At 46.1% G+C, this 20,818-nt stretch overlaps 2 protein-coding genes across 3 annotated transcripts in view; one reads left to right on the forward strand and one right to left on the reverse strand.

Moving 5' to 3' along the window:
* The window catches only part of zhx3b (zinc fingers and homeoboxes 3b), a 33,954-nt gene extending 18,989 nt beyond the window's left edge, over positions 1-14,965 (reverse strand). For both annotated transcript variants that reach the window (XM_080733188.1, XM_080733186.1), the window contains exon 1: positions 14,537-14,965. The gene's annotated coding sequence lies outside the window, so the exon portion shown is untranslated. The remainder of the gene's footprint in view (positions 1-14,536) is intronic.
* Positions 1-20,818, forward strand: part of LOC308290648 (deoxynucleoside triphosphate triphosphohydrolase SAMHD1-like) — a gene marked incomplete at its 3' end in the record, with an annotated part of 439,146 nt that overhangs the window by 347,141 nt on the left and 71,187 nt on the right. The window lies entirely within an intron of this gene.

A 20,818-nucleotide genomic window follows, 5' to 3' on the forward strand; every position in this document is an offset into this window, starting at 1 on the left:
TGTAGATCTGCTGTTTTCACTACTTTTGTGCAACAGCCTTGTATGATGAAGCAGGGCTTTGCTTTGCGAAAAAATGTATACATTTGAAACTTGGAGATACGAGGTTTCTGTCCGACAGTGACGATTTACTTTGTTGGCCGCCCAGCCCCCAAAATGGAACGAAGGCAGATATTTTATTTTTATTTCTTTCCTAATGGCCGACCTGGACCGGCCGGGAATGAACTGGCCGTTCGGGAGTTGTCCCGCTTTTCCCAATGGCCAGCACGTCTCTGACGGCTCCAGCACACTGGCTCTCCCTCTCTCTCCCCCCTCTCTTTCACTCCGGCACGGCCCAGCTTTGCCACAGAAAGGTCATGGTACATTAGCTCAAAGCCCAGTTAACCCTCGCGGAACCGGGGCTCTCTCTCTCCCTACTGCCCTTTCACACTCACTGGCTGAACATAAGTAAAGAGAGTTCTACTTGTCTTCCCAACCCAGGGGTCTAAAAATAAAGGTTATGATTGTTTGAGTGTGATCTAATAATGCTGGATGTGTATAGAATAGCATATTATATACATAAACCAACATGCCTTTCAGGAGCAGCTTAATGTTCAGCCTTTGCGGTGTCGTCCCCCCGGTGTCCCCCCCCCCCCCCCCAGCTACAAGCGTAGCGTTGAGACTCGCCATGAGCTTGTAGATCAGATATTCTTTGTCTGATATTCGCCCCCCAGAATAGGGCCGTTGGGTTTCAGGTCGTTACCAGGTTTTGACACCATCATCACCACCGATGGGTTTGGACGCTTTTAGCCTCAACTTTGGCCAAACAGTTTGGACGCCGGCGTCCCAGTCCCACACAGAAAGAACGCCAACGATCATTCGCCTTTTATTACCTACATCAGTGGTTCTCAACCTGAGGGTCGGGACCCCCAAATCATTTTTTTTTTTTGGGGGGGGGGGGGGGGGGGGTCCCCAGACAATGAACTTAATTTGCAACATTGTTTTCTCACTCAACAATAAACAAAAAAACAACATAAAGTTTAAGTGTAAAGGGTAGAAGGTATCTGCACATTTCTAAAGTTACAATTTAAGGACTTTTAAGGATCTAAAATGACAAATTAAACATTGACAAAATTGTCAAATATTAGAGAAATTGTGAAAATAGCCGATCTACATTAGGGATGTTAATCGACGCATTATTGGCGAATCGACGCGTCGCGGCCGAAAATCGACGCGTCGATCGACTTTTTTCACTTTTTTTTTTCGCTAAGCAGCAGCTGAGAGGAGAGCAGCACAACGGCGCATTACTTTAAACAACACAACGTATGCTGCACCCATCAGAACTTGCATCAAAGCCCTAATAATAATGATATAATACATAATTGCTCTTCCTTGTTAGCATGGAGTCTGTTCTCTAGAGACTAGAAGCGGAGTGACAATAAGTCCATGGAACGTGCGGGAGCGCTGACCGCTCGCTCTCATATATCCCCGGTGTGTCGCATTAACGTTAACGACGAGTAGTGTGGTTTGTGATCATCGCACACAACGGCGACGCTGCCATTAACAAGCGAGCTTTCGTGTCAAGCGTGCATGCAGAGGCAGGAGGTAAACAAAAGCATCCAGTCCATAGAGATACAGTCAGGCAAGTCAGCGCGCACTGCTATGACGCGCACATCAGCACGGTCCAGCAGTGTTTCTCAACCAGTAGTCCGCGGACCTGACTAGCGCCGCATGCATGCGAATGCACAACACATGCAGGCGGCATGCACTCGTCTCCGACACAGACAGACACACACACACACACACACACACACACACACACACACACACACACACACACACGGTCCTCTCACATATGGAAAACATTAACGCTTATAACGTTTTTGAACGATTAAAACCTTTTTTGGGGGAAAAACTTTTGAAAAATAAAAAAAAATATATATTCTTCGACTTTTCGACTCGTACTTTTTGAGTCGCGGTGAGCGTGAGTCGATCGACGCGTCGATTTCCGATTTTTTTTCACATCCCTAATCTACATGCTCACAACGCCTCGCAATCTGCTATTTTGACAATAGAACCGTGTTATACAAAATGTTATGCCTCAACTCTTAGTGCTCGTAGGGTGGGGGGGGGGGGTCCCCAGTTAAAATATGATTATTTTGGGGGTCGCGGCCTGAAAAGGCTGAGAACCACCAACATTTCAAGTTAAAGGGTAGAAGTAACAAACACACTTCTCTTTCCTCTTTTCTTTTTCGACCCAACGAACGACGCAGGCGTAGGCGCGCGGCCTCGCCTTTGATCGGTGTGCGAAGGGTTAACAAGAAAATGGAGTTTGCCACTGTGTGGAGGGGAACGCGATGCCCCCTTGTCACCCCCCCACCCCACCCCATCTCACCCCACCCCTCCCTTCCCCGCCCCCCCCAGAGAGAGTATAACTGCCCGTGGCTTGGGGCTGTTGTGCACCTCCCCCCCCCCCCTCCTACCCCCTGCCATTCAGTTCTGCATCGGGGGGCAAGGCTCTGCCAAGGCAGGCTATGGGTCACGTGACCAAACACAAAGGCTTGTGAGTGGGCAGGCAGTCCCACAGCCAGCCATCCATCACGTGGGTTGTTCCGTGGAGTTGGAGGGGTGGGGGGGGGGCGATGGCAGACAAGACGAGAGAGAGAGAGAGAGAGAGAGAGAGAGAGAGAGAGAGAGAACGAACGGGAGAGAGGTTTGTGGGGGATGGGCGGCAGCATGGTTGGGTTGGGGTGAGAGTTAGAGGGCTAGGAGCTGGCACGTGCACACATAGACATCAAAGGGGGCTTGAGCCCCTGCCCTTTTACCCCGTCTGTAAAAAAAGTGCCCTCTCATTATCAGGAATGCAGTTTTTAATATGGTGAAAGAAATGCTAATGCCTGCCCTCTTTCCATGCCATACTTGAAGAGAATTGCCTTGCCTGTCTGAACTCTCCTGAACTTGAATGCAGCGTCTTATGTGGAAAGAATTGCCCTCTCTGTGTAGAAATCCAAGCCGTTACGCCACACATCTCCAGTATTGACTTGATTATGCTTAGTTCATTGTGGTGTCACGCACCGGGAAAAAAGCCGACCTCCAAGCTCACAACGCGTCGCAGCGCGACGCGCGCGCTGTGAGCTTGGAGGTCGGCTATTTTCACCAAAAGGCCCCTTTTAGAAATTTCAGCCCCTGCCTCTCGAACATTCTCTGCACGTCACTGGGGGTAGGAGAGGAGAGGAGGGTGTTAACTGTCGCGAAGGAAGCACTGAGGTGTTTCAGCGAGGAATTCTCTGCCCTGATACCACCCCCGCCCCGTCCCGCACCCCCCCCCCCCGAGCCAACACCACCCCATCGTACCAACCCCCGCTCCTCTATACGCACCCGCTCTCTCTCCCCCTCTCCCTCACACTGCACTACAATCACAGAGTCGTTCCCTTCCCCTCCCTCCCTCACCCACCTCCCCCTTCCTCGCTGCACTGCGAAGCCTGGAATGTTCCACCCCGAGCGCTTGCTTCAGCCAGCGGACACAACCTGAGAGAGAGAGAGAGAGAGAGAGAGAGAGAGAGAGAGCCCGGCTTCAATGTCCGTTTGTCTGCTTCGTTATCCCATCCAAATCGAACCCCAAATCGTCCCCCCGAACAAGAATACAAATCAACGTCAACTTAAAAAGAGCGCCACACACAAGCTACAACACTGTTCCGTTGTTAATGCCGCCTAACGAAAAAAGGCACCAGTTGCTGCTACAACTGTAAAGCAGACTAAAATACTTTGGTGGTGACTGCCTGACTGATCATCAACTTAAGGTGTGCTCAGACAATCCAAAGCACAACTACTGTGTGGTGTGCGACTGTGCGGTGTACATCTCATCTCTCCGCCGCGCCGCACCGATGATCATGTCTGAAAAGAAAAGAGACTTGTGGGGCTCAGGCAGCGAGCAGCAAAAAGAGCCTCACTCTCACGCACGCGCACGCAGAACGGGCTTGAAAAGAAAACCTGTTCTGCAGGGAAGGCCTTAAAGACAGGTGAGGACAGGGTACAGATGGTGTGCAATAGGGGTATATGAGCTGTTCTATGGCGGCTATGGTTCTTTCAGTTTCAGTCAGCAGCAGCTCTGCCTGGCTGCATGGCTGCGGCTGTGCCAGGCTCAGACGAGTCTTGTTGACTCACTGCTACGGTTATGAGGCCACCGGCCAAAAACTCCTAAATTGGGTCAGAAATGTTGAGCAGCATAGCCCTGGCCATAGTGCCGCTGCTGCTGCTGCTGCTGCTGCTGCTGACGACAGTAGTGTTTGTGTCCGCGGTGGTTGTGTCAGCGCTCGCACACGCGTGGGTTTCCTGTGTGATGTTTTTTTTTTTAGTGAGTGAGTGTTTTTTTTTTTAGTGAGTGAGTGAGTGGAGCGATAGCGTGTTGCGACTGACTGACTATGTGTGGTGGGCTGCAGGGGTGTCGCACCAAATTCTGGGCCCTGGGTACAAGGATTCACTGTGGGGCCCCTGTGCTTTAACAATTCGAAAAATAGCAGATATACAAGCTCACAGCGTGGCACCGAGTGTCGCGCTGCGAGCTTGTGGATCTGCTATTTTTGAAAAATCATCAAAATCTTTGAATATTTCAAAAATGTTTCCATGTCAGTGGTGCTCAAACTCTGTGTATTTGGCTACGGACCCCCATCTCAAAATATTTAGTTCCAGGGATCCCCCCAGAAGCTAAATTTGAGTTACAAATGTTGTTTTTTTTAAAATACATGTATTCAAAGATTTGCACACATTTTCACGACTTTTCAAAAATAGCAGATCTACAAGCTCGCAGCGCGCTGTGAGCTTGTATATCTGCTATTTTTCAATAGCTAAATAGCTATAAAATAATTAAGGCCCCTCCACCTTGGGCCCTAGCCACTCAATCCCACTCCCCCCCCTCCCCCCGTGACGCCCTTGGTGTGGTGTGGTGTGTGCGGGGGTGGGCGCCTGCATGCCTGTGAGCGAGAGAGAGAGGCTTGTTTACCGAGATTGTTGAGGGCTGGGGCGGCCATTTTCCTGTCTGTGTGACACGCAGAGAGAAGCAAGAAAAAAGCCCGCCTGGCCCTGGCCACCCACCCACCCTGGGCCCGGCCGTGACAAACACACACACACACACACACACACAGTGTGTTTTTGTGCTGTGTGCCCTCCTCGCTCGCAACCTACATTATTATCTCCAACGCAACATCCATGGCACCGAGTGGCACGGCCTTCCATCAACCGCTGGGTCACTCTGGGCCTGCGCTGTATCCTCCAATGTAGAGAGAAGCCAATAATAACCCTCCTCACACTCTCACCCTGTACATTAAGACAGCCTTACAGCTCGAAAAAGTCTGGGCTGCATAATAGGCGAGCCCTGTACGTACGCACGCAGGCAGGCAGGCAGGCAGGCAGGCAGGCAGGCACGCATGCACGCCCGAACTAAACGGCTCCTCTTTAAGCTGAGAGATGCTGCAGGAATGTTGAATGTCTGTCAGTGAGTGTTCCTCCTGTCTGCTGCAACACAATGTCTATAGGCATAACTATAAGACAGAGCAGTGGTTTGTCAAAACATTTCCCATGCCCTCAAAATGATATCGTCTAGCCTGGGATCGCTTCCAATTTCGGGTCGGGCGGATGGCGTCCTACATCATTTTGTAGTCAACGGACTACACTTTGGCCGGAAACATCAAACCAGAATCAGTTTGAACCCAGTTAACGCATGCGTAGCCTGGTGACGCGAGGTTAGCGCATGCAAGTAGTTGTTGTTTTGGATTAAAACTGTTTCCGGTTTGGTGTTTCCTGCCAAAGTGTAGTCCGTTTTGACTACAAGATGACGTAGGATGCCATCCGGTCTAGACCGGATCAAACGACCTGTTTAGTAAACGAAGCTTTCCCCCAGAAAGCCTGGTGACGCGAGGTTAGATATCGTCTATTTGTCTCTGTCGGGTGGAAAGAAACCTCATTATGTACCAAACGGTTACTTTTTCAGGATTCAAATATAATAAAAAAAGTGGCAAATGTAGCAGATCTACAAGCTCAAAACACGTCGCTTTTGGGCTTGTGGGTCTGCTACATTTGGATGCTTTTGTGTGATGGAAATGCTGTAGTATGATCAAGTAGGTCAGGGAAGATTAAGAGAAGATGTGTCAATGTTTTTCTTTTGCACAGAAAGTAACCGAAAAATAAAATAGGGCTTACTTTTAACTTTTTATTAAACCGTTCCTCATTTAGCTGGGACCCCACTTTTTGAGGACCACTAATGGATAAGAGGACAGATAGGTGTGCATTTGGCCGTACACCTCCTCTTCCACTGTTTGCTGCTCCATGGTTATATGTCTGCTCTGTTCCTCACTTCTCCTCCACCCCTCTTTTTTTCCCCTCTAGCCCCCCCTCCCCCCCCCCCCCCCCCCGCCGCCACCCTCGCTGTCTCCACACCCACCTCTCCCCTCCTTTCTTTCTTCCTTCTCCTCCCTCCCTCCCTCCCTCCCTCTCTGAACAAGTTCGGCCCAGTGAGACGGGTCGGCAGCGCCACTGGTGTGTTACTGTCCCCATGGCAACCACCTCCTACAGCCCCCCCTCCCCACACACACACACACACTCCACAAGCTCATTTCTCTAAGGCACACACTTGTGCTCACACACACACACACACACACACACACACACACACACACACACACACACACACACACACACACACACACACACACACACACACACACACACACACACACACACACACACACACACACACACACACACACACACACACACACACACACACACACCTCGTGTGCCATGCCATCAAGTCCCTGGCTGTATAGCAGCAGCAGTAACAGGGCTTGTTTTTTCCACACACACACGCACACGCACACACACCCCTGTGTGAGTGGTGATTGGAGAGTCCCTGCCCTGCTCCTATTTCAGAGCCTCACTCACGCGGTGTGCATGTCTCTCTCTCTCTCTCTCTCTCTCTGGCCTAGGTGTGGTCGCTGTCGCCACTGGCACGCCATGGGCCGGGAGCGGGAGGGCCCATGGCGTGCGTTTTCTCTTCCTGTTCGTTAGTCAGTCGGTAGTGCTACTAGAGCAGTGGTTCTCAAACACGGGGTCGGGACCCCAAGTGGGGTCCCCAAATTATTTTGTGGGATCCCCAGATGATTAGCTTAATGTAAAAAAAAGAAAAAAATCTCACTCAACTGTAAACAAACCAACAAAACGTCGTTGTTGGGTGGAAACCTTGTATCTCCACGTTTCGCAGTAAAGCTTCTTCATCATACAAGGCCATCGCACAAAAGTAGTGAAAACAGCAGATCTACAAGCACACAACGCCTCGCGGTGCGAGGCGCTGTGTGCATGTAGATCGGCTGTTTTCACTAGTCTAAATCATTTTTAAAATGGAAAATGCAAAACGAATGGTTTTGGACATACAAGGTTTTCACCCGACAACGACAATAAGTGTACAGGGTATCTGCACATTTATAAAGTGTGACGATTTAAGGATTTTCAAGACCGTTTTAATACCAAACTGGCCAAACAAAAGTAAGCAGGAGGCAAACATTGTGAAATTGGCAGATCTACATGCTCACACAACGTGCTATTTTCCACAATATTTATCTGTGGAACCATGATTAAATGTAACTACAATTCCAAGTGCTGGTCAGGGTGGGGGTCCCGGCCCAGTTCATATAATTATGTTTATTTTGGGGGTCACAGCCTCACAAGGTTTGATAACTCCTGTTCTAGAGAGGCTCTCTGTCCAGACATCTGACTGGAGGCTATAGCGGTGCCCTGCGCTGTCCCCCATTCGTTGGCTTCCCTCTGGGTGGATGTTGGCTGGGTTCACTGCAGCCCAGAGGGGGCTTTGCTGCTGCTGCTGGCCTGGATTCGTCTGTTCAGTAGGCGAAGCAGGGCCACAGGGAGATAGACACACAAAACACTGCAGGGCTGGAGCCCCAACGCACGCACGCCATCCCCTTTCAGAGACTGCGATACAGAGTCTACAACGCAGAGTTGTAGAGACCCGATACAGAGTCCAGAGACCCGACTATCAATTCACTATATTCTACCAAATTACAACCCGTTCGTCGCTTGTGTTCTCTGTACGAATCCCTATTTTCAACTATCCTAAGCCCCACTTTACTACTGTAAGCTCTGGGCCAACTTAACCGGCGTCAGTCGACTCAATCTAATACCTATCTACTGATGCCATTGGCCTAGGAAGGACCCCTTCCTTCCCGTAGACACACACGCACACACTTTTGCGTTGTTCTGTTTTTACCCCCCCCCCCCCCCCCCCCCATTTCCAGTAACCATAAGAAAACCAGCTCAATGACGGCGTAAACTACAACACCGTTCATTCGCCCGTCTGTCTGTCTGTCTGTCCTCGAGTCCCGTTTTGGCTGTGCTCTCAGCAGGTCAAAGAGAGCGAGACGGGACTGGGCTATGGCCGTCTGTCTGTTGTGTGGGAGGTTGGTTCACGAGTAGAGGCTGCATTGCTGTTGCGGCCACACTGGCAGTGCAGGCGTTAAAATTGGGTTGTTAAGAAAAAAAAAGGAAGGGGAGGGAGAGAAACATGGCGGAGCACGCAGCACCACCATGCTCTCCATTCTGTGTCCGACCTAAAATGGCTGACATCACAGGGCTGTTAACCAGCCAGGCAGAGCAGAGTAAGAGAGAGAGAGAGGCAGAGCTGCTTACTGCCAGCGCTGCTGCTGCTTCTGCTTCTGCTGACCCAAAGCTGCTTGCTCTGGACGACGCGGCGGGACTGGACTGTACTGGAGCTCACCGCACTGTTCCTGCTTCCACCCAGCCGAGGCTCCAAGGCCTGATTTCATATGTTAGTTGCGTGCCGGCCGGCTTCGTTGTGCTCGGTAAATAGCAGATCTACAAGCTCACAACGCGTCACGAACGTGACGCGTTGTGAGCTTGTAGATCTGCTATTTACAGCAGAGCTCGAGCCAGGTATAACCCCAGGCTTGAGCTGTAAGCAGGGGACAGAGTTAGGAATTATTAGGTAGGAGATCTGCGGGTCTAAAAGAACACGAAATTCCAGCAGTGAAACCCAGTGCGTCCCTGTTGTTCACCAAGCGCTGACTCACAAACTGAGAATGTTTCAAATGGAAAAACCCACATAAAAGTTAAAACACTGTTTACTTAGTTCACCCCAGGGTCCCCCCAGGGTTCTATACTAAACGTCCACTTACTACTGCTATTTTTGCTTCTTTTGTATGAGATAATGACAAAGTAGGACGTAGGAATATGCAATGTGGGGCCCTCTAACACTATTGCTCGTAAATTCAGTCAATGTTCTACTAAAGTGAAAGTGTCATTGTTTAAAACATATTGCTCTAGGACATACATGGATACATACTGTTTGCAACCCTGTGGTGCGTGTGTGCGCGTGCACGAACGTTAGAGAATGGGCACGCGCGTGCGCGGTAACGTGCGCATTGCTTTTAGGGTCCCAGTTTTAGGCAACAGAGTTTTGCGTCCCGGTTTGAGTGGCTGAAAATATGGTCACCCTAACTAAAGGTCCACTTAGTATTTCCCTCGACACCAAAATCTCTTCTTCGACCCACAATAGCCGATCTACAAGCTCACAATAAGACATTGCTGTAGAGCGGCTATTTTCGCCAAATCTTCGCCAAAGAATAGGGAGCGGGGACATTAGGCTTTTTGTGTGATTAAGCAATGAGCTGGCCAGCTAGGTCTTTACAAAACAAGAAAAGGCGAGCAAAGGCAAACAAAATAATTATCTCTGAGCCGTCCGACTAACATGGTTCTTGTTGCGATAGTTTGGAGATCACATCAGGCCAAAAACCTGGTTCCCATACTCGATTGAATTACTCTCCACACACACACACACACAAGGCCCAAAAGATGTGATATTACTTACATCTACAGGAAGAGAAAGAGATAGACAGATAAAGATAATGTGAGATGTAGAGAGACAATGAGGAGCACAGAGAGAGAGAGAGAGAGAGAGAGAGAGAGAGAGAGAGAGAGAGAGAGAGATAGATTGATCAGAGATATAACAACCACCATGGACTCAAGACCATCACCATGGCAACGCAATAACACACCCTCATCATGAATTCATGGTTTAAAGCTAAATACGAGTATACGACCTCACCTAGGGGTGGGCGATATGGTGATAAATATCGTTGAGACAATATAATGTCTCCACGATATGACTTTTCAGAGATATATCGTACATATCGTGATACAATGAGGGAACTTATTAAAACATCCTGTTGCATTGTTAATACAGAGATTCATTGCCGAATTAATTTAAACCTGCATTTTGGTCAATCAGAAGTTCTCAAACTTTAAAATGTCAAGGTCTCTGGTCTCCCCTTAACTCTGACAGCATACAAATGAAACCAAATGGACCCGTAAGGGTCCATTTGGTTTCATTTGTATGCTGTCAGGGTTACATACTTGTAAGGGTCAATTTAGACCTCCCAAAAGGAACCCAGAGAGTCCCTGGACCCCACTTTGAGGACCACTGGTCTAAATGGTCTGTTTTTCCTTTTTCTTGAAAGTGGTTGTACGGTTAAGTAACTTGAAAAATAACCATAAAAACCAAGATGAAACAGAATCGTGATAAGATTGTGTACCGGAAAAATATTGATATTGTATTTTTCCATATCGCCCACCCCAAATCTCACCACTGTAACGGTTTGTAGTGCTTTGTAGGAGGACCCGTAGTGCTGGTCTACAGCAGCTCCTTGACATATGTTCTTTGTATGGTGTGCAACAACATGACATAAAATACAATGCCAGCAAAAGTGCTGTTTTAATGAGTAGAACTGAAGAGGACAGGTGTCTTAACTTTCCTGTATTCAAATTATCAGAACAATAATCTTGAGGTCTGGAATAGAATCAAATATCTCGGTCACTTTGTTACTGATCAAATGACTGATGATGATGATAAGATCTACAGACAGTGTAGAAAGTTGTATGCTCAAGCTAACACTATTGCTCGTAAATTCAGTCAATGTTCTACTCAAGTGAAAGTGTCATTGTTTAAAACATATTGCTCTAGGACATACATGGGCAACTGGCGGAACCAGGGGCCACATGTGGCCCCCACCTTCTCTTAATGCGGCCCGCAGGTTAATACCAGAATACTGACATATATTTGATTTCAGCTGTTAAAATTACAACCATGAACTGCTTTAATTCCGTCCGTCTATATTAGTAGCTTAATGACTGGTATAGTAGTATTAAAATGTATTTTTTTATGTCCATTGTTTTTGTATTTAGGTTCATAAAGTTAACATGAGTATATAACTAAATGTGTTTGAAATTAAATCAAAATGTTACATTTCAGGATTCCAATTAAAAAATAACAAAAAATAATTCAGGATTCCAATTCAAAAGAAATAAAATACAAAAATAGCCGATCTACAAGCTCAAAACGCATTGCAATTTGCAGCGCGATGCGTTTTGACCTTGTAGATCTGCTATTTTTGCTTCTTTTGTATGAGATAATGACAAAGTAGGACGTAGGAATATGCAATGTGGCCCTCTGGAGTGAAGGTGGAAATATAGTGACCCTCGCCATCATCAAAGTTGCCCACCCCTGCTCTAGGATCTAGTCTTAAAGCTATACTGTGTAAGATGCTCAACTAGTGGTCAGTAGCCCTATAGCAAACCGCGGTCGCGTCCGCGTGTTTTGGCCGTTTTTCGTACCTTCACACCCCAGCGTCTGCCTCCACGTCGCCGAGAGCTATCTTTAGAGGGGTCCCTGGTTCCTGTGCGTTCAGGCATTCCGGAGAAACGGACTACTTCACCCTGCCTGGTAGGCGAGATTACCTTTTGAGTATAGAGACACACGGGCGACTACAAATATGGCGACCCCACTTCAAGATGCGCTGTGATTGGCCGGCAGTGTATAAGCCTCGCTGTGATTGGCCGGTAGTGTGATGATGCAATTTTTCCGCGAAAACCGGTCCCCGGTAGGGATCATAGAAAACATATAAAGAGAAGGCTTTAGAAGCTGAAAATAACGGGAGTGGGGGTTCTAAAACTTTAGCGATTTAACAGTTAGGACAATTTTAAGATTTGTTTTATAAAAAAAGTTACATGGTATAACTTTAAAATAAAATTGCCTAATCTACAAATCTGAGAGCCTATAGATCGGCTATTTCCGCCGCGCAACATGCTTTCATAGAAGACATGTTGGATTCATTGTGGGATCCAAATGACTGAAATGTGGCAACAGAGAACTTTAATCCACATACGTGCGTAGAAAAAAATGATGGAGGGTGAGATTAAGAACTAAGACCCCCCCCCCCCACTCTCTCTTGGCCCCCCTGGCCTGCCCTGAAGCACCCCTACAGAGTGACTTGTCATTCTATCTTTTTGATCAGCAACAATGGTATGGCAATTGGCTTAATGTCAAGGGTAATAGCTGTGACAAGGACTGATGAATAGATAGCTGGATTAAGCTGCCAGTGTCTATGGCTGCGGAATCACATGGACATCAAACACAAATTGGCCGTCTCTGGGAAAAACAGATTTGCTGCTCTTAATCCCCCGCTGGCAGCCCCTCACTCTCATGACAATGTTGACATGATAGATAAGCTACAGACAAGTGATGGTATTCTCATAAGTGTCTGTCCATGCATGTGTGTGCGTGTGCGTGCGTGTGTTAAACCAGTGGTTCTCAACCTGTGGTTCGGGACCCCCAGATGATTAACTTAATAATGTGCAACATTGTTTTCTCACTCAACAGTTTAAACAAACCAACAAAAATGTATGTGTATAGAGGGTATCTGCACATTTCTAAAGTGACAATTTAAGGACTTTTAATTAAACATTGGCCAAATTGTCAAGTATTAGAGGAAGAAATTGTGAAGTTTGCAAGGCGTTGTGAGCATGTAGATCTGCTATTTTCACAATAGAACTGTGTTATACAAAATGTAATGCCTCAACTCTTAAGCCTCTATCAGAGTCCAGGGTGAAGGGCTATTCACTTCACCGCGATGTAGTTTCCTAGCTATCACCTTGGCTTTGTTATGTATTTTTAGGTGATAGCTGGAAAACTTGACCACGGTGAAGTGAATAGCTCTTCACCCTGGACTCTGATAGAGGCTTTAGTGCTCGTCAGGGTGGGGGTGGGGGGGGGAATATGATTTTACCTGAAAAGGTTGAGAACCACTGTGTTAAACAGTAGTATAGGCTGTGTGGCAGCTTTGTATACTGAGAGAGTCTGAAACATCTGGCAGAGTATTAGCCAAACCAGGTCTAGCCTTGATTCATTCAAGGCTATCTAATAGATGTACTTTAATGAGTCAGACTTTTACTTGCATACGTATAATAGATATGAAAGTAAAAGTCACTCAAAACAATACATAGATTGATATTGATATGATCCCTAGACCTAGTTTAGCCTTGTATCAATCATATTAGCATTCAGAACTTCTAACCAAATATTTTAATACAATGTATGGTGGTCTTTTCTTTAATCTTACTCTTGCTATATGTTGTGCCTTCTTGAGACAACTTGGTGTGAGTTGGCACTACTACAATATACATCACATAGAAATAGGCAAAAACAAGTGTCAAACTATTATAAAACTATCAGTAGGCCTATTCAGTCAATTATTGCTCAATAGAGAAGACATACACGTGGTTATTGTGGGGGGAATATAGCCTACATATAGCCTGCCTATTAGGCTACATGGCAGCACACATGTAGGCAGGGGTTTGTTTGTTTGTGTACACAAGTTGTCAAGAGGGAAATATGACAGCTGGCTAAAAGCTAAAATGTTACAGGGCCTGCATGTGAATAACAACATGCACACGCACGCCAGCAGCCTGCATTAATAAACGTGTAAACAACAAGGCGTCATGTTTCTAACAACCATGGGACAGTTACAGTTGATAAATGATGAAAACAACAAAGCCACAGAGACAAAGTGCCTCGAGAAATAGAAAACGTGTTCCCGACAAAAAACCCGATACAATGTATGTGACTAATCATCACACTAGAGCTGGTAATGGTTACAATGTGGCGGCGGGGCGTGTTGTTGTGTGTGTTGTTGTTCTTCCGCTCAACTTCCGCCAGCTTGAGCGATAATAAATATTCATTATGGTTTTATTAATAAACAATTAAAGCCAGTATAAGTTGAGAGCGGGGGTCCCCTCGGGGCGCAACACACTACACTCCCCCCTCCTCGATGTTCTAAGCTGCACACTGGAAATGTGATTTATTGGTTTACATTATGATAAACATAAGAACTCTTCTTATGTTTATAATAATGGAACCAATTCACACAGGGGTCCCCCTCCCTCCCCAAAAAAATAAAACCCACACTCGTCGCCCCCCTCCCACACTGCACTTCGCTGTCGCCATTTTCTAAGGCTGTGCGACATGCAGCTGGTTCTGTTCTGCTGGTCAGCCAGTATTTATACTGCAAAGACCACCAGAACAGAAGCTAAGGGATCGAAGGCCACAATAATAATAGCCAACTTTGTTTTAAAACTAAAAGATAGAGACCAATTAATATCTATAATATCATGATAAAAATAAAAAATAAAAGCCAACACTCACCTTTCCTTTCTGCCTGTCTTTAGTTGGACCTTCGTTTGGAACTGTTATAGAGAAAAGTTTTGTGCAATTATAATGTCTTCTTTCTCCCCATAAGCAACCAACTAATAAGGTGAGATCAGATGCTGTGGTGGTGGTGGTGGGGCTTCAATGATGCCAACTTTTCGGCTAAGCCCCCCTCCTCCTCCTCGCTTCTGTCCTCTCCCATCGACTGTATGGGTGCTGCTGGTGAAGATGATGATGATGATGATGGTGGTGCCCCCCCCAGCCTCCCTGTTGGTTGGGTTGGTGGTCCGCCTGGTCGGGTGCTGCTAGCTACAGTGATGGACCCCCGTAGAGTAGTAGAAAGAAAGACCACCTCTGGTTTGTTTCGGATGGGTCTCTTTCTCTCTCGATCTCTATGTGAGTAAGTTGAAGCAGCAGCTAGCCTCGGTATAGCCTGCCTGGCTGAGACTAGACTAGTGTAGGCAGGGGGACGGAGGGGAAAATAGGACGTACGTACCGAGGCGACCCACGTGACGCCGACGTCACTTTTGACGGTCGTGCGTTTCTTTCGGCACTCAAGTCAGGGAATATTTATTATAAAAAACTGTGAATAAATTCCTTACCAAACGATTTCTTCACCAATGTGTTCATAAAGGTGTCTAGTAACATATCTAACAAAGATTAAAATTCAACATCCCTAGCAAAATGTTTGACAGCTAGGGTCTCCTGGATTTTGACCCCATCTCCTGGGAATCTCCTGGATTGGCAAATCTCCTGGATTTCTCCTGGATTTTGTATCAAACTCCCAAAATTCACCAGAACACAGGAAATGACACCTACTATGTTAAAAAATGTTGCTAGGGGAGGACCCCCAGACCCCCCCGCTTAGGGGTGGGGGCAATTGCATGCAAGAAAGATCATATAGAATTATAGATATTCACTTAAGTAATGACATGCTAGTAAAGTAAGTCTGATAAATGTATCAGTCAACAGAACACAGGAAAATATATCTATTAATACGTTTTGGGGAGAGGACCCCCCAGACCCCGATTGGGGAGTTCCGCGTGGCGCACCCCCAAAAAATAAATCTCCTGGATTCTGACAGTCCAATGTTGACAACCCTGAGTTAATTCAGAGTGAACATTTTTAACTAAAATCTTTGCTTCTGGGGGTCCCTGGAACAAAACTATTTTTTAGATGGGGGTCCGCGGCCGCCGGCCAAATACATGTTATTTTGGGGGTCCTTATTGACAAAAGTTTGAGAACCACACTGATATTTTTGAAAAATCGTGAACATTTGTGCAAGTCTGAATATTTCAAATGTTTCTGTCATTGGTGCTCAAACTTTTTCATGTGAAGGACCCCCAAAATGATATATATTTGGCCACGGACCCCCATCTCAAAATATTTAATTCCAGGGACCCCCCAGAAGCTAAATTTGAGATTTGCACATATTTTCACAACTTTTCAAAAATACCAGATCTACAAACTCGCAGCACAGCACTCTGTGCTGCGCTGCGAGCTTGTAGATCTGCTATTTTTCACAGGTGTCTGTACTGTATGTGTGTATGTGTGTATCTCTGTCTGTCACGCCTGCCACGAGTTCTATGGGTTTGTCGCTCTGACATCATGTGCTGATGTCACTGTGATGTCACACTAACATAATCTCTTTTATGCCCATATGGAGTTCACTGATGTCACCAATATTAAGCCCAGATATCTAACAGGACTTCATATGGGAATGAAGTCCCATGATGACCCCTGGTACCCATATATGGAGATCCATGTATTGTATGGAGATATGCTGTGAGAGCCCAAACATGCTTACTCAGTTATTCGTTATGTGAAAGTCCTATGACGTCTGACATCATACCCTTTTATGCCCATACATGGAGATCCCTGTCTGTAGAACCAGCCACACAGATATGAGCTGTCTTGGCCATCTGTCTTGACCATATATGGATTCTGTTAGTGTGGGGCCTCCATAAGATGGCCAAGAATTGGCGTGACCTCGCCCTTTAGGGTGAGTTCGCATGTCGCCCTGAGGTACGTGTCTTACTAGAGTATACTGTACATCCCTGCACTGTCTGCACTCTGCATCCAGTCATCTCCATACATGAACACTGTTTCACCCCTTTTAATTGTACATATTTTATTTTGATTGTATTATATTGATTGATTGTATTGTAATGTGTACACTTCTGCTTTGGCAATGTAAACGTATGTTTTCTCATGCCAATAAAGCCCTTTGAATTGAAAATTGAATTGAATTGAATTGAATTGAATTGAATTGAATTGAATTGAATTGAATTGAATTGAATTGAATTGAATTGAATTGAATTGAATTGAGAGGGAGTTGCAGGCAAGTTAGTCAGGCTGTACGCATTCCATTGTGCATGGGGGCATTGACCAAGAAAGGTTCATATAGTATTAGGGACTGCAACTGTTGATTATTACATTTTCCAAGCAATTATTCCATTGATTACTTTTGCAACTTCGTTGCACAATAGCCAGTCTACAAGCTCACAACACCTCACATCATCACCACCACCAGGCGTTGTGAGCTTGCAGATCTGCTATTTTCTGTTATTTCAATCATCGATTAGTTTTCATAATCAATTAGATCAATCAGTTGGAGGAGGAGTAACTGTTGCACCCCCTAATATACATTTATATTTTATAGCTGTCCCCCAGGTGACCCTTGTTTAAAGCGATAGTTCATTTGTCCATATTGTTTAACAAATAATAGGCTGATCAATCTCCATAATATCAAGACAGGATGAGATAAGATAAAGCTTCATTGATCCCCCTGCAGCAGGGCATCAGGCCCAGAGGGAAATGTTAGGTGTCTATAGCAGCAACAGGACAACAAGAGGCACAGGAAGATAAGAGAAACTAAAACTAAAACAGGGGTCTTCGACAGGGGGTCCGGGACACCTAGGGGGTCCTCAGAGTCCTGCCAACTCGTGTGTGTGATAGGAACCTGTTTATTTATTAGTGTTGTTGCTATAGTAGGCAACACACTATTATTCTATGAGATTTAGCTACAAAACTACACCGTGGTGATGACCTATCACCGCAGACTAGGACATTAACGACTTGTGATTTTTGCAAGTCGACTCGACTCAGTAAAAAGTTGAGTTGAAATCGACTTTATTGTTTGATGATGTCATCACATTGACAAGGGGCCGTGAACGGGGGACAAGACACAAAATCCTGTGCTCAATTCCATTGAAAAAATCACACCCGTGTGAACTGAGCGGTGGTGTGTGTGTGTGTGTGTGTGTGTGTGTGTGTGTGTGTGTGTGTGTGTGTGTGTGTGTGTGTGTGTGTGTGTGTGTGTGTCTGGCCTGGCCTGAACAACAGCGCCCCTCCCTTAACATGTGTGGTCACAAAAGGTACTGTAGGCTACATACAGACACGCACACACACACGGACGCATACACACACGGCCACGTATAGGAGACGGTGTAACCACCGCTCAAAAACAGTTGGAAAAGAAGAAAGGAGAGAATCATTCTGTCCTTGACAATAAGCAATTACTGTTTGAATGCTGTACACAAGCACACATGGAGCAAAAATAATGATGAAAAAAAAGAAAAACGTTTTTAGTTTGTTTTTAGTTTTTTTTCGACTTTCAACTTCCTGGTGGGAGTCGACTTGTGTAGTGAAATTGACTGAGTCAACTTGTCGACTTTTTGGTTAATGCCCTACCGCAGACTGTACGCTGATAGGGCCTTTAGTCTTCAAACCACGGCGGAAGCTAGGGAGTGAGTCTGCAGTTCTAATTGCAATGGGGAGTTTATTCCACAGTTTGGAGGCCAGGAGGGCGAAGAGTCAGGACGAGTGGATCGTTGTCCAGGGGTTTTAGTGAGGGTTCTGTCAGCTTCCCTGTGTTAGCTGATCTGAGTGAACTTGTGGGGGTTAGGGATCAATCAGGCTTTGAAGGTATGGAGGTGTCATATCTTTGGCTGCTTTGAAGGCCAGCATCAGAGTTTTGTACTCTTACGCTGTGCGGTCAGCAACCGGGAGCCAGTGGAGGGAGCGGAGAAGGGGGAGACGTGAGAATTGACTGGATCAATTGGAGAGGCTTAAAGGAGTAATTCACCCCCAAAATGCATTTTTTTCTATTGATTACTCATGCCATGGAGACTTGAGTTAAATTATATTTTGTTGTATTTGTCGCATTCCTAAGACAACATTTTTTATTATAGTAAATTTGCCCCCATTGATTCTGGATGGGACAGGGACCCAAATGCATGGCCCTTGATTGGGACCCAAATGCAAGGCCCTTGATGGGGACACAAGCTCAGAGTCAGAATCAATGTCAATGTACTTGACCCTTGACCCTAAATTTACCCCCCATTGATTCTGACCCAAATGCATTGGGTCCCCATTCAGGGCCTTGTAAGAGAGTTACAGTAGTCCAATTTTGATATGACTGTCCTCCAGACAGTTTTGGCGCTTTCAGCACCATCCGGTGGACAAATTGTGGCATTAAATGCATACACATTTGCCTAGTAAACTAGACTCTTCCGGCCTTCTGATTCAAAAGGTCTGCTTTACGAGTCTGCTTTACGAGGATATAGCTAAAGTGTGGCATTCAATGCATAATACAGATTCGGGCCCATCAATCCCATATTTGCCAATTGTGTTTGTGTAGAACTGTAGATGCTCTACAACAGGGGTGGGCAACTTTGATGATGGCGAGGGCCACTATATTTCCATCTTCACTCCAGAGGGCCACATTGCATATTGCTACGGCCTACTTTGTCATTCTAGTATCTCATACAAAAAGAAGCAGAAATAGCAGATCTACAAGCTCTTTTTAATTGGAATCCTGAATTATAATTTTTTTATTTTTGAATTGGAATCCTGAAATGTAACATTTTGATTTAATTCAAACGCATTTAGTTATATACTCATGTTAACTTTATGAACCTAAATACAAATACTTTGGACATAAAAAAATACATTACTACATACTAGTCATTAAGCTACTAATATAGACTGACGGAATTAAAGCAGGTCATGTTTGGAATTCTAACAGCTGAAATCAATAATATATCAGTATTCCAGTATTAACCTGTGGGCCGCATTAAGTGAAGGTGGGGGCCGCATGTGGCCCCCGGGCCGCCAGTTGCCCATGTATTGTATGCTCTACAAAGCGAACCTACATCCAGCAAGGTGGTGGACAACAACTTTACCGGTGCGCCACCCGAGCGCAAGCCCAGTTTCTTACATCTCAGATCTGACAAAAGCTGATGGAATGAAGCTGTTACTGTTGTAGATGTAAGAATCACCCCTAGTGTGAAGTGAGTGGTGCCTTTTAGCGTCCTGTCAAGCTTGACCAATGTGACCCTGGGCATACAACAAAAGGTGAGCGCTTTGTAGGCCAGATGTAGGCCAGATAGGGGCCAATGTGACCCTGAGTATAATACAACAAACTTTGAACAAACGGACAAAGCCAGATGTTGGAGCTTAGCTCCTTCCAGGAGCGCCGGTCAAAAACAGGTATAAGGTGTTTGATTTATTTATACAGGCCTGGCAATCATTGTGTCGCTTTCAAATCCCTGTAGCCTGACACTCAGCCTGAATTAACATTTCGTTTCACTTTATCGCCAAACAAAAAAATTAAAGGGGTGTGGCTAGCGATTCAGGGTCTGGAACTAGGCTAAAATCCCTGCCTTCCAGTCAGCAAAAGGACCCCATATCTTCTTTTCTCTTTTAAGTCTCTTGTTTTCCTTTATTAGAGTTGTTAATCTTTTCCACATAAGAAAAGTGGGCCCCCACGGGGGACCTATACAACGGGTCACAGACAAGGTCAGAGAGAAAGGGATGAGGCTGGCTGGGCACTGCGGAACTGGTGCCAATCAAAGTGGCACACCCTAGGTGGGGTTGGCGATAGGGCCTTTCTGTGTGGAGTTTGCATTTTCTCTCTGTGTCTCCTAGGGTAGATACCCTCACAAAAACATGCAGTAATCCTGGTCTCAATAATGCCTCCCCCTGGCCAGCCGGGGCGCCTGATGGAGGGGAAAGGAACTTTGTTGGAATAACGTGTTCCTTCCACACGCTACGTCCAAACCGGGGAAATCCCCACTGTCAGGTGAAAAGAAGCAACTTGGTCTCCTCGTGCATAGAAGGAAGCATGAGGTCAGTCCGTTGTCTCCCCAGGCGTGGCAGAGGGAGAGCAGAGCCCAGGATTACATATAAGCAATTGGCACTGGGTGAAAATGGGTTGCAAAATCGTGGGATAAAAATTATAGAAGAAGAAAAGTGACACTGTGGAAGCCAACCCAG

This window comes from Nannobrachium achirus, assembly GCF_963921795.1.
Source record: "Nannobrachium achirus genome assembly, chromosome: 9".
Classification (NCBI taxonomy): Eukaryota; Metazoa; Chordata; class Actinopteri; order Myctophiformes; family Myctophidae; genus Nannobrachium; species Nannobrachium achirus.